Genomic DNA, 22,994 nt, shown 5'->3' with positions numbered 1-22,994 from the left:
TCCTCCTCATCAGCTGCAGCTGAAGCAACAGCATCATCATCATCATTGTTGTCATTATGATCTATTTATTGAGCCAGGCAATATGCTAAGATTTTGCAGGCATTATTTTATTCATATTCATAACAAGCCTAGGAGCTGTTGTCATTATTATCATTCTCATTTTATAGATGAGCAGAATGAGGCAAATGTCAAAGACTTGTAGTAATTATATAGGGTACAACTTCCTTCCTTTCCACCATGATCCCAAGTTAACAGTTTTCCAGGTCATGTGAGGAATAACCAATACTACTTGGGCTTGTTTCATTCTGTGTCCTCTCCAAACCTGGTGTATCGTCAGTAGCAGTGGAAGAGATAAAGTAACTCACTAAGAAATAAGGCCAATTTCTCTTTTTTCTCAGATTTTCTGCTGATGTTTACCTAAAAGTAAACATCAATAGATTTGGTTCTATTATATTAAAAAAAAAAAGATATGCATCAGTTTCTTTGCATCATTTTCAAAGAGCTGCTTACATTGTTTCAAAATAGGGTTAATTAATGTGATATGGCATGTAATTACATCAACTTTGTCCTAGAAATTGGTCTAATTCATTCTTAGACTGAGCCATATCTGAACTAGTGACCCGGAGGTGGATGGCTCAAATGCCCATTACCAGCTCCCAAAGCTATCTATCATGTCAAAAGTGTTGATGGATCCAGCTTAATGACACCCAGATATTATTTCTGAATCTTAGAAGACAAACTGCAGATACAAGGTAAATATAAAAGTCTCTTGCTGAGATCTATAGAAAAATGTTGTCATTTTAATTAACATTTCCAAATAATAATCATTAATTTAGGGCTGCAAAGCCAGCCACATACCAAATGCAAAATTTCTGAGTATTTTAAAGCAGGAAAATGCTCTTTTGGGAAATGAAGAATAAACTTGGTTTTCTGATTCTAGTCTGGAAATATCATATCAAAGCATGTTTTTTTCTCCTTTTAAATAAAAACAATGTGACTTTCTAAAATTATTCTTCCTTATTAATTTGTCCACTGACATGCAGTACTTTTGAAAAAATTCTTACAATGGATTAAAATTGTATTTTAAAAAATGAACTTGAGATGTTGAGCTTCATGGTCTTCAAAAATACAAGGTAATTGGAAATGCTTTGGAACTTGGAACATGAAGGAATAAAACCAATTTCGATAGCAGATTAAAAGTTTTTTTTTTGTTTTCATGAAGAATGTAGTAACCATCCCACAACTCCCCTTCATCAGTCTATCATAGCAACCATCCCACAACTTCCCTTCATCAGTCTATCTCCCCATTTCCCTAGTCTTTATACCACTGACTTACCTTACAGATTGATCCCTTAGCTCTCCATGGGAACTGGAGGTCTTGCCTTGCATCCTGAATCCCAGCCACTTGATAGTAATTTGGAATCTCTTCCTGATTCTCTCATTCCTTTAGGTAAAGGGATGCCAGAGACTTCCAATTGTCCCTCAGTGGCTGACTTGGATCTCATTCTAAACAAATTTATCATCTAGCACCTTGCCTATCTGTATTTAAATTAACATTATTTAGTTAAGTGGATTCTACCACCTTTCTTGAATCATCCACTTTACTACCTTTACATCCACTTTACTACCTCCATATGCTCACCTAAGCCACTACATTCTCTCACCTGATGAAAGCATTAGATTCCCAGTGGGTCTCCCAGATTAAAATATTGGTCTCTTTGGTCCATTTTCCATGCTGCCACCAAGGAAAACAATTCAATATGAAAATCTGATCATTTTAATTATTAAAATATTCCTAGCCACCCATTACTCTTAGGAACAGGCCCTAAATCTCTGATGCAGTTTGTGAGGCCTTGCGTGACAAGACTCCACATTTACCTGGTGTTCATCAATACACTCTTTCACAAAACTATGCTTTCTCTATTATGGGATTTTCACACAAATTTCCTCTGCCATGGACTCACTTTCCTCTTGTCTCCATGTAAATCACTGGCTTATCCTTCAGGTCTTTGCTTAACCTTTTTTTCCCTAGAAAATTCTTCCTGTTCTTGCAGATCTGATCAAGTATCCTTTTATAAACACTCATATTATCTCTCTCTGTGTGCTTAATTACACATTGAGTGTGCATTGTGTGCCAGACACTTATCAGTTGTAATTTGTTACCACGTTATAAGACCCAAGAACATTAAGACCACATTTATCTTTTTCACAGCTATGTTCCCAGGTATATATAGAGCATTATGCTCCAACAGCAAATACAAGATAATGAATAAATGAATGGGCTCCTACATAGAATCTCCAGGTTTTGGCAGATCAGGAGAATTCCTAAATGATAGCACTTATTAGCCAACTACTAATGCTAAACCCTGTGATGAGCTTAAGTATTTTATCTCATTTTATATTCACAGCAACCATACAAATTAGCTTCTAATATTAACCCATTTACAGATGAGTAAAATAAGACTTTTAACTGACCAACCAAATTTCTTTTATTAAATTAAATTAAATTAATTTATTTTTATACAACAGGTTCTTATTAGTTATCTATTTTATACATATTAGTGTATACATGTCAATCCCAATCTCCCAATTCATCCCACCACCACCTCCCCTGCCACTTTCCTTCTTGGTGTCCATATGTTTGTTCTCTACATCTGTGTCTCTATTTCTGTCCTGCAAACTGGGTTATCTGTACCATTTATCTAGGTTCCACATATATGCGTTAATATACAATATTTGTTTTTCTCTTTCCGACTTACTTCACTCTATATGACAGTCTCTAGATCCATCCACGTCTCTACAAATGACCCAATTTCATTCCTTTTAATGGCTGAGTAATATTCCATTGTATATATGTAGCACATCTTTATCCATTCATCTGTCGATGGGCATTTAGGTTGCTTCCATGTCCTGGCTATTGTAAATAGTGCTGCAATGAATATTGGGGTTCATGTGTCTTTTTAAATTATGGTTTTGTCGGAGTATATGCCCAGTAATGGGATTGCTGGGTCATATTGTAATTCTATTTTTAGTTTTTTAAGGAGCCTCTGTTCTCCAAATTTCTATGTATATATAATATATAATCTCCCTCTCTCTCTCTCTCTCTCTCTCTCTCTCTCTCTCTCTATATATATATACATGCACAATCACAGACATATACATATGAGATGGGGAGAGAGATACCCACCTACCAACTATAGTACCAGTAATGTAGGCCCTACAAACAGTTTTTTCCCTTATAGTTACAGGCCTCTGCATTCCCAGCTGTCTCTCTATCAAATATACAAATACATTTACACACATACTGTGTTCCCAACTTGCAAGGGTCTGAAAGAAATTATGTTCAAAGAGGACTTCACTCTTAGTGCTGCTATAGAAAGGTCCCTCTCATTCATATGTTCCTCTCATTCCCCTCACAGATCAGCTCTGAGGGTGTGGGGGTGGAGGACATGGAGGGAGGAAACAAAAATGGGCTTTTGTTTTTCTCTTGAGGCCAAAATCTTATTTGTTTTAAAGAGAAAAATTCCCTTTGGGAATTCCCTTTGGGCTCTTGTCAAGTGACTTCCCACTTCTTTAGGCCCTTTGAGTAAATGAATAAATGTTCTTTGGTGTACTGGACATTTTGTGTGTGTTTAGCTTATTAAAAGATCGAATTATGCAGCCAAAGTGGAGAGGTCAGAAACTGGGCTGATGCTTTGCAAAATATCTCTCTACTGATGAATTCACGATTTTATATGAAAATTGAACACAATTGTTTCTTATGATTTTTCAATGAAAACACATTTTCTTCCTACCATACATAACATTCATAATTTGTTTCATAAATATAGCATTTGAAAGAAAAATGTTTATTTTTCATAAATATTTATTTGCCAGTTATTTGGATCACCCAATGAGGAAACTGCCAAAACTTTTTGTTGTGTTGTTTTGTCTTTCCTTATTCCCTAGGTTAAGTTTTTAAAATCCATAATGTGGAAATTACATATCATGGCATGGATGCTGGAATGCTCTAACACTTTTTAAAATTACACATTTGGTTAATTTCGGGATGTTAAGCTCAGGCCAGGAAATTTTATTATGGAATCAAGCTCCCTGACTTATATATATATTTTTAGTTAATAAAGTGTTGGGTTTTTGTTCCTCCCCACTGTGAGCCATATTTTCATTTTTGACATCAACTCATTCAGTCACTAGATAATGACTTCGAGAATAATCTGACAAGATACCCTGAAGTCAGGATTATAGTTAGGAAGATGTGTTGTGCAATTAACTTGTGTCTAACAAAAGACCCGTGGCATCTTTACATCTAAGAATGGTCAGCCAATCATGCCCACATTTGATCATTCATCTGTGCGCTGAAGTTGGGATGACTGGCTACGTAATTTTTTACTATATTTTTTTTACTATTTTTCTACTTTATTCTTACTATTCTTTAAATAAAATGCTTTCTAAGATGGATTGTCAGGTTCTTGACAGATTATGTATTTAGGTTATGTATTTATGTACAGAATTGCATTCATTAAGATGTGAGAAGGGAATCCTCTATTTAGTGAAGCAAGGTACATGCCTGTTAATGTTAGATCTTCATAAGAAACATCAGCATATATATTAAAAATTTTTTAAACCTCTCAGGGTGATTTAAATATGCAATTTTGTATTTCCCTCAATATGCCATTAAGTTGATGTAGGTAGGAAGGAGAATACTTTATCAATACAAATGATTGAAAGATGTATAAAGAGGAGGGATAGAATTAGTTTATACTAATAATGACTCCTTGATAATAGATTTGTCACCATGTAATTAGAGAAATATTTCTCTCCAAAATCAATTCTTCCAAGATTAAAACATAACCCAACCTTTAGAGGGGTTCTTGCAAGAAGGTAAAATAATGAATTATTAAAAATACTGCAGCTTCTTGATAAAAATTTTATGATAACTGTACAATGCTCATCTAACCTTGCCTTTTAACAATATGGAAACATGAGCTCTGCTTATTTAAAATTGTAAATTAGTTTCCTCTTATTGTCTCATTTAAAGTCTTTTCCAGAATAGATCCAGAGGTGCCAAATGACTCCAAATTGTAATATACAGTTTTTTTTTCTCCTTCAGAATTATTGTACCCATTATATTAATACCTTCCACTTTGCTGTAGAGCTCCTTGCATTTGCAGAGGTTTTTATGCATCTCTAAAATGAAATGTCAACAGATTATATGTATTATTGAGAGTCTGAGCACTGAGCACCATCTTAACTTGGAAATATCTACAAGTACAGTATTTAGGATGCTCCAGGGGGGAAAAAGGGAGTAAAATGAAAATTTCATATTGTTACTTGCATGTTATAGAACTAACTGAGGTGACTGGTAAACACAAAGAATGCTAACTCCTTTTCTGTCTTTAAGTCCTATATTTGCTCACTTCTTCTTTATCATAGACACATAGAGAATGGGGGAAAAGAGGAACATATTTCCTTTGGACATTTTTATATGCAGGTACCACAAAACCACTCTTTTTGTATCAATTAGCACTGAATTCCTGTCCTTAGGCATGGTGACTATTGATTGCAAGAATGTTTCCTATAGATTTATTTATTCCAGGGGAGTTTCAGTCTTCCATCATAGGGAGGATAATGTCCCTAACTCATTACATTGCTGGTAGGTGTTGTTTGTCTCCACTCTGCCAGTGCTCTAGCATAAGTACTTGGATTGACGTGTTAAACCAAAATTTGGTCAAACCCACCGAACAGCCCAGGGACTGTGTTTCATGGAAATAAACAAACTAGAAAGCATTCCACTGAAGCACTAGAGTAGTGAAATAAACCCAGGTTTCATAGTCAGGTGACCACACCATTATCACTTACTATTGAAGTTAAGTAAATTATTTTACATTTTTAACCTCCCCTATCTTTCTATAAGGACTGAAACTGAGATGATTAGATCTAAAAATAAATGATTTAAGATAGGAGAATAGCTTAATATAATGCTTATCACAAAGATGATTCTCAATAAATAATACTATATTTGTTTTTTAATTTATCTACCTCTGCGGAGTTGTTATGCTCCATAGAAGAGTGCTCCATATTAATTTATTAATTTTCTTCCTCTTATTGTGATGATTGGTCAGAATGGCCAGTAACTCTTCATTTGAACTTCCTGAAATTTTAAGGATCAACATATGCTGAGATTGTTTACCATGTAGAAGACACATAAAATATGTTAAAGCAAGAAAAGTGTGGCATATTATTTAATAAATTTTACTCAGTTTAGAAACCTTCATCTTGAAATAACTGTCAGCTGGGTTCTATGTGGCCAAGGGATGTATGTATATGTACATTTGGTTGAGGAGACAAACAGATGACTTGTTGGGAATAACTAAACAGTAGTTTGTAATGAGAACTCAAAACAGTGACCTTGTAATGTATATATATATATATATATATATATATATATATATATATATATATATATATATGATAGTGATTCCTAAATCTTCCTTATGAGGAATTGATAATCATTGCTCCTGATAGGACTCAAATGAGTCTGTTAACGATTGGTTCTAGGCACAAATTTGAAAGGAGTAATCAGGCCCCTCCCTTTTTTTTTTTTTGTAAGAAAACACTATTCAAGCACAGTTAAATTGAACTTATGTAGTATGCATTACATACAGGCAGTTTCTATTTCATTACGTTCATTCATTCTATTTCATTTATTTCTCACAGGTGAACAAGTGTGAGATATTTCCTTCTTGAAAAAGGGACTAATAACTATTTGTAGATAATACTTCGTGTCTCCATCTTCTATTTCTGAAAAATTTTCCTCCAATATAATGGTTATAGGGAGGGTAACTCTACTTTCAGGTTCACCTGGGATGGTTTTAAGTTTAGACTTGTTGTCCCAGTGTAATTAGTCATGGGTCTCCCTTTTACTTTCATTCAGTCTGAACAATAAATTTTATGGTTCCCTGGTTATGGGACCTGTATTTATCTCCAGTATGTCATGGACAATGCTGGGTCTTACTTTCTTGAGGTTGGCTTTTCCTTGGCCTACTGTATCTTGCCAGCATGTTCTTTGCTTTGGCAAATAGACTCTGCCTTAATCAGTTCTCATGTGTAATACAGAACAATAAGATTGTCAAAGGATTTTTTCCCCAACAGCTTGTATTGTGGAGCAGTCACTTTTTCTTTAGAACTAAACTTAAAATGCAGATTTTTTTTCATGATTTCACAGTATTGCGTAAATCCATATGTGTATGGTACCAGAATATCAATAATAACTTTGTTTTCAACACCATGTTCATAATTATGTTTCAGATTAGGGTGGCAACCAATTAGTGGATTGTGAAATCTATTTAGTGGTTCAAAAGAGGCATTTAAAAGCAAAGTAGAATACAGAATATGAAGGTGTAAGTCTACATGTTACTTTGAGAAAGTGTACTTTCAGTAGTGTGCATGTGTATGTATGTGTACAGGTATTGATGTAGATAGATGATAGGTAGAAATATAGATAGATAGATAGATAGATAGATAGATAGATAGATAGATAGATAGATAGACAGATAGATAAATGAGAGTGAGAGAGCAAGAAAGAGAGAGAAAGGAAGAGAGAGAGCCAGTCTCCAAAATGGTCCCCCATGATCCTTGCCTTCTGGTATTCATGTCCCTATGCAGTTACTTCCCATACTCAGTCATGGCTGGTTTGTGTCATAAATAGGATAGTGCAAAAATGATGGCATGTGACTTTTGAGGCTAGGTCATAAAGACTTTGCATGGCCTGTTTTGTCTTTGGAGTTATCTCTCTGTGCAAAGCCATCTGCCATAACATAAGGATGCTTAAGTATCTGTGGAGAAACCCATGTGAGATTGAATGGAGCCCTATAATGTGTCTGATGCTGTGCAAAATTAAGACATTTGTCAAAGGTTATATTCTTTGACTTTAAACTGTATTAACATCCTTAGAAAACATTTTGGGTTTCCATCTTAAGACTTGCTTCTATGCAATCTTTTTATAACCTATAGTTTTTTGTCCCTCTCTTGAGCTCTCATTTAGCTAGTTTTAATATTAAGATGCTTCTTATTAATGTCATTATAGACCATTTTTTAAACACTTAGACATTCTTTTAAGCAGTGTTGGACAAACAAAATGGCTGCATAAGATAATATTTTAAAACTAGTAGAGGGCTTCCCTGGTGGCGCAGTTGTTGAGAGTCTGCCTGCCGATGCAGGGGACACGGGTTCATGCCCCGGTCTGGGAAGATCCCACATGCCACGGAATGGCTGGACCCGTGAGCCATGGCCACTGAGTCTGCGCGTCCAGAGCCTGTGCTCCACAATGGGAGAGGCCACAACAGTGAGAGGCCTGCGTACCACAAAAAAAAAAAAAAAAAAAAAAAAAAAAATCAGTAGAGGATGACTATGTTAAAAATTCATAGTTTTCTAAAAATGTGTTTTACATTTTAGAATATTATTTAAACATTCAAAAACTAGGATCCTTGTTGGAATGACACAGACAATTTCAGAGAACAGTATGTCTGGGAGATTTTTAATGCAGCCCTTAATTTACTATGAATTTGAAATTATTTTTGAATTGCTGTGTTCCATGGTGGAGAAGTTTGTCAAGAAGTATAATGAATTATATTGAGTTAATATTTTTGTGAAAGAAGACAGACATAGACGTTGTGGGGAAAATCACACTTGTGGGAAATAGTTCTACCAGGAGTGATTCAGCAGCAGCCTGCTCTAGGGCAACCGTTGGTACAGTCACCGGAATTGGGTTAAGTTGATTTGTGAACTAGGTTCCCGTTTCCCCATTCTTTGGCCATTGACTAAAGCTTGTGCTGTTCCAGTCTCAGCATTGGTTTCCTTATTGGCTGCCCAAATCCAATTGGAAAAAGAAACTCCCTGGTAGAGACAGGGGGTCTTGGCCCAGGCTAGGGCCCTGCAGCAGGTCTGGTTGACTAATTCGGTAACAAAACCATACACCTAATTGTATATTTCCACATCCTGGTTTATTCATGACTTAGAGGACTTCAAACTCAAGTTATTGTTTCTCTCCAGACTCACTGCTTGATAGTTTGTTCCTTTTGATTTACATGCCAGTAATACCAAACTGATGATAGATTCCCAATTCTACTCTTATATATAAGTCATGCTTCTGTGCCCTTCCCTACCTAAATACTCTTTGTCTTCCTACCCTCTTGTTACTTACATTTCAGATATCCCTGTACTGGGAAACTTTTTGTGGTGCTTATAGCACATGATTCATATAGCATATCCTCCTTTTGTAACTTTAAACCTCATGCAGTTTTAGGTTTATGTACGTCCTTTTGAAACCACACTCTTGGGTGGGACTTGAAACCAGCCAAAACTCAGATTTGGACTGAACCCACAGGCTGGGACTTGAATCCACCTGCACCTCAGATTAGGACTTGAACCCATGATCCCTGACTAGGAGGGGACCCCATCCCACTGTTTTTTTTTTGTTTGTTTTTTTAATTAAAACCACTCACCTGTTGTCAGGACTTACTGAAGCTCAGGTTCTTTTGTTTTGTCACAGAAAGAATTCAGCGTGAGGCAAACCTGTAGGTAAAGAGTGAGTTTATTAGCATAGGACACTTGTGAGAGATACAAGCAAGCTGGCAAGGGAGCACAGCAGACCCAAGAACAGAGAAGGCCACACTTTTATAATCAAAGAGTGCAGAGGGGAGAAGACAACCTTCTTCCTCATTCTTGGGCAGACGTCAAGGCTTACATCATCAGTTTGTCCTTTGGTCCTATATGGTTTAATTGGAACTGTCATTTGTGTTATTTAAATCATCTGTATATTAGCAAAAGGGTGTGAAAGTTACCGAGTCCAAGCTCACTCTGCTCGCCACATGACAGGCCAATAAATCGGAGATGAGGTGTTGAGGCAAGAAATATGACTTTATTTGGAAAGCCAGCAGACCCAGAAGATGGCAGACTAAAGTCTCAAAATAACCATCTTCTTGGGGTTTGGATGCCCGTTTCTTTCTTTCTTTCTTTTTTTTTTTTACAGCACAGAGAGGAGGAGGAGATGAGGAAGTAAAGTAAAAAAGCCATAAGTTTTGCAAATATCACAGGAATGGCCTGCTTCAGGGAGGGGATGTGTTAATTTCTTCTTTCTTGTAACCATCCACGGGTGGACAGAGTCCGGATATTTGCCTGAACAAAGGCACTTTGGTTTAACATTCAGGCAGAGGAGCAGGGTTCCCCAAGGCAGGCCATTATGTATAGACAGTATCCTTTTAATGAACAAAAGCAGCAGAAAGCAAAGGTTAATGTAAAAAAACAGATACAACATGTAGTCAGATTTGGCTCTTCCCTGCTACATTAACATATACATTAAATGTATATGTATACATATACATTAACATATACATATACATTAAATATGGTAGTTCATCTCAGGCTTCAGTAAAATGTCCCCTTTCACCTAGTTTCTGTCTTGGCTACATTCAGAAATGTTACTCTTCAAGGACTATTAACTCTCTGACTTCATGTAACAAGATTCAGGCACCATATCTATTGTCTTGTATTTTAACTATCACGGTTTGTGGCTTGAGTGTGTCTGGCACTTGGATGAACCTGGTCTTCCTTCAAGGTAGTGTAGATTGTTGCTAGGTTACTGGATTTTTTTTCTTGAGTGGTCATTAGCTTACAACAGTCTTCCAAACTCCCTTAAAATTCTCTTTCTGTCTTTAATCCCCTAGTGGGATTTCTAAACTGACCATTTAATTATCCTACTCTATCCCTATCACTTTGATGTAATTTATTTACTTGTACAATTATCTTAGGTTATGAATCCCTTGAAGGCAGAAAGAAAAAGTCCCTTTTGTTTGTATCCATGTATGGGTATGCCCATACACCATAGGTACTCCATAAATATTTGTGAAATGTAATTTCTTAAATTTCATTTGTAAAGGAAAGAAAAAGCATTATTCAATGGATTGGTGCCTCCTGCTACCTGCATTCTCCACTCTTTATGTGCCAAAAATTGAGCTCACTGGAAAAGTCAAGGTCTTTCATTTGCTTTCAATCTATTCACAATCTCTTTATTCACTTCAAAGGTGAATTGTGTCAGGGACAGAGACATGACAAAGGCAACCATGTTCTTTGTTTTTAAGGAGAGACTCCTCAGTTATAAGAGGAAGGTAAATAATTTCTATATATTTAGTGGAAAGATTTTTAAAGAGTAGGAGAAATTCCAAATAAGACTTAGTATAAACAAAAACTTCAAGTTTTGCTGCCCATGCTGTAAAAAGAAAAATTTGAAATTTTAATTATTTGTTACTCTTCATGGAACTTTTAAATAACATAACAGTTTTTCAGCTCAAAGAACTGTCACTTGATTCTGAGTCAATAGGATTTTTTGTTGATGCTGTTATTTTTGTTTTTCTCTCTTCCTCACTCTGTGTTTTTTCCTTCTTCCTTCCTTCTTTCCTTCCTTCCCTCTCAACCGTTTTCATCTCTCTCATTCTCTTATTCTTTGTTTCTTAAACTTGAAAAACATTCAGATATTTTTAACTTATTTAATTCCTCATGCCTACTCTATGCCATCACTGTACTAAACACCAGTAAGTCAAAGATAAATACGTCATAGCCTCTACCCTCAAGGAAGTATGAGTTTCATGAGGTAGACAAAAAACAGTTATCTTGTGTGATTGGTGTTAAAATTGATACATTGCAAGGTGCTATGAGAACATAGAAAAGCAAACAATGCTTTATAAAGTAAAAAAATCTTTAAAATGTCAAAGGAAGAACAAGCAAAATTATTTTGAGCTACAACCATGTACAAGCTTCCTGCTAATCATTGATTTCTTCACATGTATTAACTCATAGTGATAATCCTTATAATTAACTATGCAAGGTGGGGAATATGATTATCTCTATTTATTTAGATTTGAAAACTAAATTTCAGAAAAATTAGGTGGATTTTCAAGGTCAAGTGTCAAATAACAAGGGAAGTCTTATCTTAAATAGTATTATAAGCGGGGCTTCCCTGGTGGTGCAGTGGTTGAGAGTTTGCCTGCCAACGCAGGGAACATGGGTTCAATCCCTGGTCTGGGAGGACCCCATATACTACAGAGCAACTAAGCCCATGTGCCACAGCTGCTGAGCCTGTGCTCTAGAGCCTGCAAGCCACAACTACTGAGCCCACATGACACAACTACTGAAGCCAGCGTGCCTAGAGCCCGTGCTCTGCAACGAGAGAAGCCACCGCAGTGAGAGGCCTGTGCACCACAATGAAGAGTGGTCCCCGCTTGCAGCAACTAGAAAAAGCCCGCACATAGCAGTGAGGACCCAGTGAAGCCAAAGATAAATAAATAATTTTAAAAAATTATTAAGAAAAAGACAAGTGATTTTTAAAAAAATGTTATTTTTAAAAAATATTATAAGTATTATTATTTGCAGCTTTGAGGTAATATATGCCATCTGATAATAATGGGGATAGAAGATAAACATGTACTATTCCAGCTTTTAAGCTGCCTTCCACCATTGTTAATGAGTCTACAATACCATATCATATAGTCTTGTACTTCATATTCATTATTTGATTTACACATGGCTGGAGTAGATGTTGCTACTCCATTGTTTCAAAGTTTTAGAAAGTAGGCTTCAATTGAATAGTTTGTTCAAAAGCACCTAACACATACTAAATGCTCAGTAAATGCTTTCTTCCTCCAATCATGCTTCATCTGACTCCAAATTTTACTAGTGTTTTAAATAATAAATGTTAGAATAATGTATTGCTTTGGCAAGCTTCTATACCTCTTAAATCTCCATGGCAGTTTGATCCAAACTCAGGATTTAAGTTCCTTATTTCACCAGGAAAAATGTTTTATGTTTTGATTTTGTACTACTCCAGCATTTAAGACACCTTCCACCATTGTTAATGAGTCTACAATACCATATCATATAGTCTTCTACTTCATATTCATTATTTGATTTACACATGGCTGGAGTAGATGTTACTACTCCATCGTTTCAAAGTCTTAGAAAGTAGGCTTCTCTCTCCTCTCAAATCTATTTTCAAAGGAAGACAAAAACTGCTTAACAGGATCTGAGAGTGACAGGGAGATGGGGTGGCGGAGGAGAAAATTTTGCAATAAAATTAAATGATTTAGGAATATAAATCAGGTGACAGTTTCGCTTCTCATGAAGGGATAATTTTTGGCACCTGAGGCAACTGCTGTGGATCCACACCTTTATCCCATGATATTTCCTGCTTTACCTCTGTTTCTGCCTCTCTACTTCTAAATTGTCTTTTCTTTCTTTTCTGCAACATGTGGTATATCCTTAAATTGCATCAAGGTTGTCTCATAGCTGCATATTGTAGCCCATCACTGTGTTGGGAGCCAGCAAGCAGAGGATCAAAGGAGAGTAATGAGTTCTTACATAACACTGCAGCATTTACTGTTCCCAACAGCTCTGTTCCTTTCAGGACAGTGTGGGGAGCAATAATCACTACCCATATAGTCTGACTGTCTTAATCATTCTTGGAAAACCAATTTCAGTACACTCATTAGAGCCAAGAGAGTTCCTTTTCTCCAAAGGGATTTATGGAATAGGAACATTGAATTAGAATCTGATGGAGGCTGGAAAACAGGAGTTCAGAGGGATGAGAATGTAAGAAAAAAGTATTTTTTCAGTTGTGTCTGTGAGTATGAAATGAGCTCCCTTTTGATCCAGGTTTTTATGGCTGTCATAACAGACACAGCCACTTGAAAATATTGAGAGTTTTCTATATGTTGAACGAAATAATAAAATTTATAGACCACCTCTTTGAATAGTCACCAAAATCAAGGTGAACTTACTTTGTGATTATCTCTTGAGAGCCATGATGACAAGACAAGAGGAGATTTTATATTCCTACCCATTCTAGGGCAAACTATATCAGGCCTGATAAAGCATGGCCTTAAAGACCAGATGAGTCTGGGAAGATTCCTGATGGTTAACAGATTATGGAGAAGATCAAGAAGGAGTTTTCAATCTTCCCCTCATGTCCTCTCCACCCTGCATTGCTGATAATATTGATAGTGGGCATGGGGCTCCAACCTCAAGGGCAAGTCCCTGAGACGTAGACCAATCAAGCAAACAGTATGGAGGTTCCTTAAAAAACAAAAAAATAAACTACCATATGACCCAGCAATCCCACTACTGGGCATATACCCTGAGAAAACCATAATTGAAAAAGAGATATGTACCACAATGTTCATTGCAACTCTATTTACAATAGCCAGGACATGGAAGCAACCTAAGTGTCCATGAACAGATGAATGGATAAAGAAGATGTGGCACATATGTACAATGGAATATTACTCAGCCATAAAAAGAAATGAAATTGAGTTATTTGTAGTGAGGTGGATGGACCTAGAGTCTGTCATACAGAGTGAAGTAAGTCAGAAAGAGAAAAACAAATACTGTATGCTAGCACATATATATGGAATCTAAAAAAAAAAAATTGGTTCTGATGAACCTAGAAGCAGGAAAGGAATAAAGACACAGATGTAGAGAATGGACCTGAGGACACGGGGAGGGGGAAGAGTAAGCTGCAATGAAGTGAGAGAGTGGCATGCACATATATACACTACCAAATGTAAAACAGTTAGCTAGTGGGAAGCAGCCACACAGCACAGGGAGATCAGCTCAGTGATTTGTGACCACCTAGAGGGGTGGGATAGGGAGGGTGGGAGGGAGGCACAAGAAGGAGGGTATATGGGGATATATGTATATATATAGCTGATTTACTTTGTTATACAGCAGAAACTAACACAACATTGTAAAGCAATTATACTCTAAGAAAGATGTAAAAACAAAACAAAACAAAAAAAACAGTGAGGAGAAAAAAGCAGTGACCTTTTGTCTTATAAAAAGGAATGCAAATTCCAGGCACAATTTATTAATATTTCTAGGTTTTTCTGTAACTCAGCCACTCCTGCCATTTCTTGGGAAAATAGATGTGCATGTGTGTTTTTGATTGCACACTCTAAAAACTAGACACACACACATATATATATATATATATATGAATGAACATCTACGCCTACACATAGACTAGTATAGAGTAGACACTATTTAACACAACACTGGGGAAGAGGAAGTTCCTCCCCTCTGCCTCTTCACTATTATACACACATACTGAAACTTATGTCAAGGGAAATTTTTTAAATTAAAAAAAATTTTTTTAACACGTTTATTGGATTTTTGTCTATTGCGTCTTAATATAAATACATTTTAGAGCTTGAGGAGACTTCAAAGGGGAGGAATGAAAGGATGAAGAGAAAGAAAATAATATTTATCAAGCATATACTATGTGTTAGTCAATTGGTAAGCTTTCCAGACATGTTAGCTCACTCAATTCTTACAAAAGTTGTGTAAGATTTGGAGTTGTATCCTATTTACAGGCAAATAATTAAATAATAGGAGAGGTTAAGTAATTCAACTTAAGTCATATTATTGTTGGAAGGTAGATCTGCAGTGTGAATTAGCACTGCCTTCTCATTTAAAGATGGGGAAAATTAGCTGAAAGAGATGAAAGAAAAAGGCAAAGCTAAAACTGGAGTTCAGATTCTATGACTTTCATAGTAAGTGTTCTTTCCAATCCACTGTCTCCACTGAGACTGTCACATGCCTAAACACTATGTATGAAAGTATGGAAGGGAAATAAGAAGGAAAAAAGGTTGAGAAAATTGCACTTGCCACAAATGGTATCTAGGATTGTGAATCCTTTTCTTTCTTCCTATACATGGTTGCATAATCTAAACAAAAGATTCAGGAATCTTCAGTCACAACTATAATGTCCCTGGTAATGTTTTCATATAGTCTTTACTTTCCCAATGCATTGCCTTTATCACCTGCTGAGTATTATTAGGTTTTACACACTATGTGACATAAAACTTTGACACTCATGAAATTTTTCCCAAATCCAAGCTCATACTGCTCAGTGTACAATGGATCAATAAATCAAGAGATGAGTTGTTGCTGCAAGGAAGAGCAACTTTATTTGGAAAGCCAGCAGACTGAGAAAATGGTGGACTAGTGTCCCAAAGAACCAGCTTGCCTAAGTTAGAATTCAGGCTTCTTTTATACTAATAGGGGAGGGAATAAATTCAAACATTTCCTGGTTCTTGTCAGCCTCCAGAGGGGATGTGTTAATTTCTTCCTTCCTGTAGTCATTCACAGGTGGTTCTGGTCAGGATATTTCCTGTGAGCTAAACCAAATTATTTTTAGCTTAATGCTCATTACCTGGGAGGCAGGGTTCCCAGAGATGGGCCATTGTACATAATTTAAGTTTATAGGCAACATCCCTTTAGTGATTAACTTAGAATACAAAGGTTCTTTCTTATTACAAATTATGCTATTTTAGATTCTTTTGAAATCTTGCAAGACTAGAAATAGATTAATTATGCCATAGTTCCTTGCTTTACTTAAAGAAATCTGCATGAACACACTGTAACTTTGCTCTTGAGACTGGAGGTTTATTTTTTTAAAGGGTACATAGATAACAAAAAATAATGTCATTTTATCTTTCCATATTTTAACATATGGAAGCATATATGAGCAGAGTGCTTCAAGAGGAGAAATATTTTAAGTGATTATGCATTGATTATTTGTTTCATTTAGTAACTGGTAATATTTTGCCTTATGGAACATTCAAATTTTGTTTTCTTTTTACGTTTATAATTAGGGAAGTCTGAGATCAATTTGTAGTACTTCTTAGATAAACGTAGAAAATTAATGACTTGCATTCTTTAATATTATTTGTTTATCTGGTCTTAACTTACATATTTTACCTTTATTTTCTCATTCTCTGCTTTTTAAAAAAATATTTACTTTGTTATTATTCTTAATTAATTGCATTTATTTACCTTGTTTCCAATCCTTTTGCAAAATGGAGGAATATAAGTAGAGAGCTAGTTAGCAAGAAAGAAAACAAGCTACTCTTATTCGATGGCATTGTGTCAATCAGAGACAGTTTCTTCTTTAATGAGGAATTTCTTTAAGGGATTAAAAATTTCATCCTGTTTGGGATGACTCCTAATACCTATAAATCATATCCTGCTTTCCATTTTGAAACAAGAATGATAAATTGGATAAAGCTGGTGGAACTGAGCAGCAATGCATGTGTTGCTGTCATGTTCATAGAATATAAATTTTACATTATGACTAAAACTAACTCATCTGGTCTAATGCAGATGTGACTGTTCAGTTTGACTTATTATTATTTCACTATATATGCTTATTAGTTCTCTATGTTTGTTATTATGTGTTACTTTTGATTTGGTTTGTTTTCTTAATTGCTTAAATGGCAATTAAAAGATATTTGAAACATTTTGCAATTTGTTTCTTAAATAGCCAAACAAGTGTTATTAAGCAAATATAAAATTAACTCATAAAATCTGTGAGTCATTAGAATAACCTACAAAATAGAACTCTACTAGTTTAAGAGCTCAGTTATTAGCATCATCTAAGAGTTGTTTTAGACCTTTCATTACTATTCTTTTAAAATATATGCTCAAGATGAATAATAAGAGAAGAAATATGTCAGCTTTGGAAGGTTGCACAATATTTTCAAGACACTATTCTGACTTTGGCTGTCACAGTAAAATACACCCAATTTTAACTTCATCCTTTTTAATATTAAGCAAAAAGTTCTAAGACATAACGGTAGCCTAAAACTAACTATGCCATCTAAAGCTAACCCTAATTTTAGCACTAATTTAAGCCAAAACCCTAATATTAATGCTGAGACTAATTAAAGCCTCTCTCCCTAGGATTAATATTTACTCTCATGCTAAAGTTAAACCCTAACCTTCACTTAAACTTTATCCTTAATATTAGTATCAGTACAAAGTCCAGAAGCAAATAAGTTTTGCTGTTGAGTTGAGTTTGTAGATGAATTTGGGAAGTATTGCAATCTTAACAATATCAAGTTTTCCAATAAATGACATGGGATGTAATTCCTTTATTTAGCTATTTTTTTCCCATAACACCTTTATTGAGTTATAACTCACATACCATACAATCCATCCATTTAACTTTTACAGTTCAATGTCTTTTAGTATATTCACAGAGTTGGGTAACAATTACCACAATCAATTTTAGAACATTTTTATCACTCCAAAAATGAACTTGGTACCTATGAATAGTCACACTACATTCATCTCACCCTCCCCCAACACGCCCCCCCCTTCCCCCAGCCCTAGGTAACAACTGATGTACTTTTTTGTCTACATAGTGTTGCTTATTCTGGACATTTCACATAAATGAATTCATACACCATGTGGTCCTTTGTGATGGCTTCTTTCACTTTGCATAATGTTTTCAAGGTTTATCCATGTTATAAAATATATTATTACTTTTGAATGCTGAGTAATATTCCATCGCGTGGATACATCACATTTTGTTTATCCTTTCAACAGTTAATGGACATTTGAATTGTTCCACTTTTGGCTACTGTGAACCATGTTGCTTTGAACATTCATGTACAAGTTATTGTGCAGATGTAGATTTTTATTTCTCTTGGGTGTATGACTATGAGTGGAATTTCTGGGTCATATGGTAATTCTATGTTTAACATTTTAAGGAACTATTAAACTGTTTTCCACAATGGTTACACCAGTTTACATTCCCACCAGTAATACACGAGTTACAGTTTCTCTATATCCTCATCATATTATTATCTATCTCTTTTATTATAGCCATCTTAGTGTCTATGAAGTGATATCTCATTGTGTTTTTTTTTCCTCCTTTTTTTATATCTTTATTGGAGTATAACTGCTTTACAATGTTGTGTTAGTTTCTATTGTACAACAAAGTGAATCAGCTATAAGTACACATATATCCTCATATCCCCTGCCTCTTGAGCCTCACTCCCATGCTCCTTATCCCACTTCTCTAAGTCATCACAAAGCATCGAGCTGATCTCCCTGTGCTATGCAGCATCTTCCCACTAGCCATCCATTTTACATTTGGTAGTGTATACATGTCAATGCTACTCTCTCACTTCATCCCAGTTTCCCCTTGCCCCCCTGTGTTCTTTTAATAGTGTTTTTCAGTTTTCTTTTTACAAATCATGCATTGCATATATTAAATTTATCACTATGTATTTTATTTTATTGATGTTTCATATTAACTGGAAAGTTGTATTACTTTTCTAATCAGGGTCCTGCCTTCAGTCCTATCCTATTCAAATTCTGCTAAAATAATCTCTCAAATAAATGTTGGTTCACATTATCTTACTTCATACATTTTGAATTAAATTGGAGTTACATCATATATGCATTTAATTTAAATAATTTTGACTTTGACAGAGAAAAATCAAAAGTAATTAATGTTGCAAGGGGGAAAGGAAGACAAATTCTCAGAGTATGTCCAATACCCATCTTCACTGTTTCATCATTTGTCTCAGACATTTATACCAACACACCACTGAATAAGGTTGGATGGATGAAAGGCAGATATACCATACTTTATGAGCAATTTATGGAATTTTAAGGAAAATGTTGGCTACATGCTATTTTAATTCTCAAAACCTACTCATGAGGTGACACTGAGGTACTCAATTTGGAAAAAAATGATCATGCTATCTCTCCATACTCATCTCTTACTCTTTCTTAAATCTGCACTCTGATATCCAGCCATTCTGAACTGCCTGTTTTCCTCTAAAACAGTCACACATGACATAAACATTCACAAATTATTGTCTTTGCACTTACTATTCTTTGCTTAGAAAATCCTCCATGGATTCACATGGTCAATTACTGTTCACTCTTTAAGACTTAACTAATAGCAAACTTGAAATATATCTTTTTGCCTCCCTTTTGCCAAGATTGATATTCTTCTTTGTGACCTCTCAGGACCATGTGCACAATTCTCTCATCACATACAATATACTCATCTCTGTTTTTAAACTGTAAGGTTCTTTAAGGCATGGACTCTGTCTTATTTACCTCTGTGTCTCCTGAATTTAAGAAATGTTGGGCAAAAAGAGTCACTAAAATGTATATTGAATTAAATTGATACTTAGCTATAAAATATACATTTTTATAGAAAACCAATTATAGTTACTATTCTAAAATTGCTGGCCTAAAGTATATAAAGTGAATATGCATCTGTGGTCATTACAAAAAATAGATAAGTCTCTAAGTATATATACCAAAGTAGCTATATTGTCACATTTTTCATGATTTTAAAAGAGATGATTTCTTAAACAATAGAAAGCAACATAATAGGAAAATATTCCACTCTTTGGATTCCATTTGTAATTGAAGATAGGCCACTGGAGAAAATAGTGGTAATGATAATAAAATCATTGAGCCTGAAATGGTTTGGGTGTATGATTGCAAAAGGCATGGGTCTTTTTCTCCAATAATACAACTTAACAAACATACTGTGATGTGCTGCATAGTTTACCATAGAGTTATTAAAAGAAGTCTATCTAAGGAAACTATCATGACAATTGCAGTATAAAAGTTTTAAAAGAAATTATAGGAAGATTTTAATGATTAATATAATGTTTCATACTATACTCTGTGTCCTTTGACTTCAAGATTCTAGCACATTCACATTTTAAACACCTTTATGCAGTAGTATGGGATCAGAAAATACTTTAACAATAAGCATATCTTCTTACTGTTTATATTTTTTATCCTTTCCAAGTATTACTATAGGAAATAAAAATGAGCTGCAGTCAGTCTCTTTATAGCTATATCAATGCTGTGGGTTAAATTGTGCAAAAGGTGTATGTCTTAACTACTTGATGTGAAATCTATGCTGTTTATTTCTGTAGAATATAGAGCAAGGTAAATATTAACTCAAAAATTTTCGTGTAAGTGATAACAATAAGTACATTTTAATTCAAACTGAGATAAATAGTTTTAAGAAAACAGTTTTCCATTTGGTTTAAAAAAAAGAAAAGATTTTAACAGAATATTCTCAATTATATAACTCTCTATAATTAACATTCCTATGTTGCAAAAAATATATTCAAAGTTAAAGAAAATGTTTAAAAACAGCTTGACTGAAAATTAAAAAGGAATTTTCCTCTTCTCATTTAATTAGTTAGGAACTAATGAGTTTAAAATTTTAGAGGAGACAAAGACAAACTAGCAGAGTAGAAGGAGGTGAGCTTACTTCTTCTTATGAAAACACCAAAAATCACAACTAACTGCTGAACAACCATTGAAAAAATAGGCTGGAACCTACTGAAAAAAAATGTCCTACATCCAAAGACAAAGAAGAAGCCACAATGAGATGGTAGGAAGAGTGCAATCATGATAAAATCAAATCTCATACCCACCAGGTGGGTGACCCACAATCTGGAAAATAATTATACCACAGAATTTCTCCCACAGGAGTAAAAGTTCTGAGCCTCACATTAGGTTCCCAGCTTGAGGATCTGGCAAAAGGAGGAGGAGCCCCCAGAGAAACTGGCTTTGAAGGCCAGTGGGGTTTGACCACAGGAATTCCACAGGACTGGGGGAAACAGAAACTCCACTATTGGAGGGCACACACAAGGACCCAGGGGAAGAAAAGCAGTGACCTCATAACCCTGGACCAGACCTACCTTTTAGTATTGGAGGTTTTCCTGTGAAGGTGGTGGGTGGCTGTGGCTCACTGTAAGAAAAAAGACACTTGTAGCAGTAGTTCTGGGGGGCTACTCATTGGTGTGAGCCCTCCTGGAGGCTGCCATTTTCTCACCAAGGCTTAGCCAACAGCTCTAGCCTCCAGTGCTGGGACATCTCAGGCCAACAACCAACAGGCTGGGAACACAGACCCAACCATTATCAGACAGGCTGCTTAAAGTCTTCCTGAGCACACAGCTGCCCAGTAAACACAACCCCTGACATGGCCCTGCTGACCAGAAGGACAAGACCCAGCTCCACACACCAGTGGGCAGGAAGAAGTTCCTCCCACCAGGAAGCCCCTTAGATCTGCCTCATCCACCAGGGGGCAGACACCAAAAACAAGAACTACAAACCTGCAGCCTGTGGAATGGAAACCACAACTATAACAAGTCAGACAAAATTAGATGGCCGAGAAATATGTCCCAGATGAAATAACAAGATAAAGCCAAAGAAGAACAACTAAGTGAAGTGGAGATAGGCAATCTATATGAAAAAGAATTCAGAATAATGATAGTAAAGATGATTCAACATCTCAGAAAAAGAATGTAGGCACAGATCAAGAAGATACAAGAAATGTTTAACAAAAACCTAGAAGAACTAAGGGACAAACAGAGATGAACAATACAATAACTGAAATGAAAAATACACTATTAGGAATAAATAGCAGAATAACTGAGGCAGAAGAATGGATATATGACCTGGAAGACAGAATGGTGGAAATCTCTTCTGCAGAACAAAATAAAAAAAATAAAAAAAAATGAGAAGAAATGAGGACAGTCTAAGAGACCTCTGGGACAACATTAAGCACACAGACATTCACATTATAGGGGTCCCAGAAGGAGAAGAGAGAGGAAGAATCTGACAAAATATTTGAAGGGATAATAGCTGAAAATATCCCTAAAAAGAGAAAGGAAACAGTCACCAAGTCCAAGAAGTGCAGACAGTCCCAGGCAAAACAAACCCAAGGAGGAACATGATGAGACACACAGTAATCAAATTGACAAAAATCAAAGATACAGAAAAAATATTAAAACAACAAGGAAAAAACAAAAAATAACATACAAAGGAATTCCCATAAGGATGTCAGCTGATTTCTCAGCTGAAACTCTTCAGGCCAGAAGGTTGTGGCATGATATACTTAAAGTGATGAAAGGGAAAGACCTACAACAAATAATATTTTACCCAGCAAGCCTCTCATTCTGATTTGTTGGAGAAATCAAAAGCTTTACAGACAAGCAGAAGCAAAGATAATTCAGCATCACCAGACCAGACCAACTTTACAACAAATTCTATAGGAAATTTTCTAGGTGGAAAAGAAAAGGCCATGATTAGAAACAAGAAAGTTACAA

The sequence above is a fragment of the Globicephala melas genome, chromosome 20 (assembly GCF_963455315.2).
Source record: "Globicephala melas chromosome 20, mGloMel1.2, whole genome shotgun sequence".
NCBI classification, from domain to species: Eukaryota; Metazoa; Chordata; class Mammalia; order Artiodactyla; family Delphinidae; genus Globicephala; species Globicephala melas.
The sequence above is the reverse complement of the archived record's forward strand: the minus strand, read 5'-3'. Positions refer to the sequence as shown.